Here is a 5,324-nt window from a genome sequence, read left to right as displayed (position 1 = left end):
GGGGGGGGGGGTTGGTTGGGGGGCTGATTTGAGGGTAAGGACAAAATAAATTGATTTTTTCAACAAAAAAGTAATTGTAATTTGAAGTTGGAAGAAAGTTTTGGAAAATGTTTTCCTTAAGTTTTGAAGAGAAGTCATTCTCCTTAAATTTGAGGAAAATGAGTTGATTTGAAAAACATTTTCCAAAATATTCAACCCAACCAAACATGAGAAAATTGAAAAATATTTTCCGAAAAATGTTTTCCTTCATACCAAACACACCCTAAGTAAATAATCCTCTTCTTCTTCAATAAATAAGTCAGCATGAATTAAAATACGCATGAGACGATAAATACATGAATCCTGGCCTTTGGTTAAACTACTAAATAAATGACTTAAAATTACTATTTCAATATAAAATAATATACAATTCAAAATAAAAGATAAATTTATCAAACTTGAACCTAAAATTCTCCAAGCTGGCATCATGATACATGAACCTCACTTTTATTTTTTTTTAAAAATGAAAAAAGAGATTCACACAAACAATAAATTAATTAAACCATCACAGTAAGTGTGATTACAGCAAATGAAGCAGTAATTTATCAAATAAAGTTGAAAATTATTAGCCGCAATGAAGCAGTAGTAATTAATCAAATGAAATTTTATGAAGCAGTAGTAATTAATCAAATGAAATTGATAAAATTATCTTTTATTATTTTATTTATGTAATTTTAAGCTATTTATTTATTATTTTAATTGTGATCGGATATAAAATATATATATATATATATATATATATATATATATATATATATATTTTAATGATAAATTTGATTGAGTGATTTTATTGATATAAATGCCTAAATTAAGTCATTTTATTGATACGAAATAAAGTTTAATAATTTTGCTAGATAAATTTTCAAAATTGAGTAACCTTTTGAGATATTAACTCAACATTGTTTTGTGCTTAATTGTACGACGTTCTCTAGTGAGCTAGTTCGATGTAAAATAAGTGGAAAAATCATATTCTACCACATAAATTATTTCTCACTGTTCCGTATTCATATTGCCCCAGAGTGTACTAAAGAATGTGGATAAAAAATGTAGAGATTATTTGTGGAGAAGTACTGAGGAAGCAAGAAAAGTGCCATTAGTTTCATGGGAACAAGTGTGCATTCCTAAGAAGTTTGGTGGCTTGAACATCTAAGGTAGTAAGTTGTGGAATATGGCCTCTGTTGGTAGACTGCTATGGCAACTTGCTGTGAAGGAAGATGTGTTATGAATCAAGTGGGTACATAAAGTATATATGAAAAACAATGATAACATATGGATACATACTCCACCATTGGATTCAAGTTGGTACTGGAAGAAGGTTAATGCCTTGAAAGCAAAGATGCAGATTTGGTATCACTACAAAAAAAACGGAAATATTGCGGCGGCTATATACAACGGTTTCATAGAACCGCCGCAAACGTAAAATAATACGACGTCTTTCCACACGTCATATTAAATATTCCAATAACAGCGGTTATCATCAAACTACGACCCTTTGAATCGCTGTTCGAAATTTTAAAATTTTTTAAACAGATTTCCTTTCATTTTATACGTAAGCAACTTTTCCTTAATTTCATTTATTTCTTTTCCTTAATTTCATTTAAAACTCCATTTTCCTTAATTATGATTCTCAGTAGGATACTTTTCATTCCCAAATCATCTTTTCACTATCCCCAAATCAGCTCCGGTAAGCTCTCTGTATCCTCAAATCAATCGCCCAAATCAGATGTCCATCATGGCGTACACTGTGGATTAGCTACATATATAGCTCATATATATACAAGTATAGGCTTCTCAATTTCAATTTTCGCTCTCCAGCAAAGCACTTGCAATCACCAGGTAAGCTTTTTGTTAGATTATTTTTCAATCTCTGTATTCTCTTTTCTATTTGTTAGAGTTCATGATATAGCAGAGATTTGTTACGGTTCATGCATGTAGGATTCAAGTGTTTGTTAGGTTTTTTTTTTCATTAGATTTGAGTTGCATTTTGTTATTTTTTTTTTGTATAATTCAGTTATTAGGTTAAAAATGGGGTTCAATGTAGAAGGCTATTGTAATTGATATTTTTATGTGATTGATTTTGTTAATTTTATGGAACTGATGCAATATATACAGTGAATTTCTTACTTGGAGTCGAAACATGAAACATTATATAATGTTTTGAGGGGATGAGTTGAATCAGAAAATGTTACATATTGTTTTAGTGCTGTAAAATCAGAACAGGAAACGACTTCTGCATACAAATTTTGCACATTGAACTTGTAATATTGGAACTGACACAAATCCTCTGTACTTTCCAATCAGCTTTACTAAATGGCCAGACATGACCAATTCTTGTTTTGATCGTATTTTTGATGAAATCCTAATGGTACTACCTTGTAAATTGTTTTGTGTAGCTTGCATCTTTTAGTTACATATGTAAAACTGCGCTAAGCTAACATTTTTTTTAAAGACTCGATTTCTCTTTGGGGTTGATCGTCCAAAGGCAAAAAGATGGGCTCGTGGTAATCTAAGCAAAAAGTGGAAGGACCACAGACATAAACTATGGCATGCGGCAAAAAATTCCCTTATTGAGTAAAGAAGAGATTATTAGAAAATATCCGAATGGCATACCCAAAGATCAATGGGCATTGTTTGTTAATTATCGCTTGAATGAAAAAACAAAGGTACTTAACACTTCTAATTGTTCTTTTTCTTCTTTGACACCATTGTGGGTTTTTTGTTTCTTTCTATTGCTTCTTCTTCTCTGACATTGTTTAGGCCTTTTCCCTTCTTAATTTGATCGAGGCAAAATGTGGACCGAAACTCATAAGAGAAAAGATGGAAGTTATGTAAGTTAGGCGGCTAGGGAGATTGGGGTAAGTATTCTTCCTATACATTATCAATTGGTATTTATTTTGAACATGTCCCTTTCCATATTTGTAAGTGCAACTTCTTGTAGTATTCTATGATTTCTGTCAGAGTTGTTGCAACAATATAATGTCATGAAATAACACCATCAACTAGCTAGTAGTTGTATAACAAGACGTGTTAGCAGAACGATAAGATACATACTAAAAAAGGGAAAGTTGTCTAAGTTAGGCAAGATTGGAATAGATGGGCTAGTGTACCATAAAGTGAAAATCATGTGCACAACTCTAATTAGTTAGAGGCGATTTCTAATAGGCTCTAGTAGTAGCGTGTATGTATGATGGGATGCAAAGATTTTTTAAATGTAGAAAAGAATCAATATTTTCTCTTCCAAATTTACATTTGTTCTCTTCTTATTTTCACAGATTGTGCCTGTGTTTTTGTGGTTAAGTAACCTGATTCAGGAGTGGACTCTCTTAATTCGCAAACAACATACCAAACAAAATTTAGTATCGTAACAACAAATTCGACCAAAGTTGAAATATTTTTCAGACCCTTATCCCTTGTCTTTTCGATCACTGGTCCTCATGAGTCAAATGTAACAACAAATAATTTGTGTTAATTTATATTTTGTGTTTGAAAATAATGGGTGCTTGAACATGCACTATAATATAGCCAACATGGGTCCACTCTTGAATGGAGAGATATCATCGATTTTTTATTAATTTAAAAGAGAGAAGTATTGAAAACGCTTTTAAATTAGGTATGGATTGTTAGTTTTATTCCAGAATTATTGATAGTCTTAAAAACACCCCTTTCATTGATTAACTAAACTTAAATACACATCCGATCTTACAACATGAGTTAAATACAACTCTAAATTCTCGTTAAGTTTAAGAGTATTTTGAACATTACTCTTGATTTTTTATTAAAAATCTTATGTCGTTATAAGAGTTTGTGATCACTTGCTATGTCATGTGACAGATCGGAGATGATCAAGAATATATCTAAGTTTAGTTAATCAAATACAAAAATATTTTTAGGATTGTCAATAGTTCAAAAATTAAAAATATTTTTAACACTTCTCTCATTTTAAAATAATCTTCATCTAACATTCTACGTGACATCTACGTGACAACATTTATATATCGGAGGTAAATAAACAATGAGTTCTCATCGCTGGACGTCATTGATACAAATCAACATATATTTGATGGAAAATCTCATTTACGTAATGTAAACATCAAGATAACAATTAAATAATTACATGATTTGTGAACACATGGATAACAATTAAATTATTCCATGAATTGTGTAAACATCAGAATATTCCCTCGGTCACCTTTTTACTTGTTTGATTTTAATTCGTGGTACTTTTTTACTTGTCATTTTTAACAAATTAAGAAAAAGTAATTTTTTTTATCTATTATATCCTCAATTTATTTAGAGAGTTAGTATTTTTGAAAAAAGACAATACATCTTTGATAAGTAAATTGATTTTGAAATTCTATCAATTAATAGGGGTAAAATGGTAAATAACTATGTCAATTTTTTTTAATAGATATGTCAAGTAAAAAATGAACAAGTAATTAAAGACAAAGAAAGTAATACCTCTGTCCCATATTAAATGACCATCTTACTAAAAATATTTGTGTTATATTAGTTGATTACTTATTAAAACAGAATAGAATTAATTAAAAAAAATCATTTTACCCCTATAATTAATATGACCTTTAGAAGTATAAACAAATTTTAAATATTCAAATTTTTTTTTATCAAGAAACTAATTAATATGAACAAAGGATAAAATGATACAATTGATCAATTTATTAATGATTTCTTTATTAGTGTGTCAAATAGAAAATATCCATCTATGGACAAATTTAGTAGATGATTACAAGTGTGTCATTTGGCTAGTTACAGCTAATCTTTTGGGTTTTGGGATGGGGATTACGTGTCTGTTTACTTCAAAATTTTAAGAAATACAAATAAATTTTAAGACATTAAAAGCAGGATATTGTTTAATCTGATAAAGACAACTGACGAGAAAGAACGGTTTACGTAAATTGTTCTGAAGAGTATATTTGCTACATTTCCTTTCAGAGTATTTGGCTTTTCATCTCTTTCTAGTTTTTATTGGCTCTTAATTAAGTCGTTTTCCTATTGTAATTTCCCAGAATTTCTATTGTATCATTATTGTGTAATTGAAACATACTAGTTAACATGTTCGCGCTTTGCGCGATCATAACAACTATTTTAGAGACAAAATTTTCTTATAAAGTAACACATACTAAAAAAGAAGAAATATGATCAATACTTAGGTAAAAACTTTAAAATGTTTATCATAATTGCTTTAATTTATAAGATACAATTTTCTTATTATTTTGTTGGGGGTGAAAAAAACATGTTTTATATTTTGAAAAAAAAAGACTAACTTA

This window comes from Solanum stenotomum, chromosome 3 (assembly GCF_019186545.1).
Source record: "Solanum stenotomum isolate F172 chromosome 3, ASM1918654v1, whole genome shotgun sequence".
In the NCBI taxonomy this organism is placed as follows: Eukaryota; Viridiplantae; Streptophyta; class Magnoliopsida; order Solanales; family Solanaceae; genus Solanum; species Solanum stenotomum.
Note: the sequence above shows the minus strand (reverse complement) of the source record.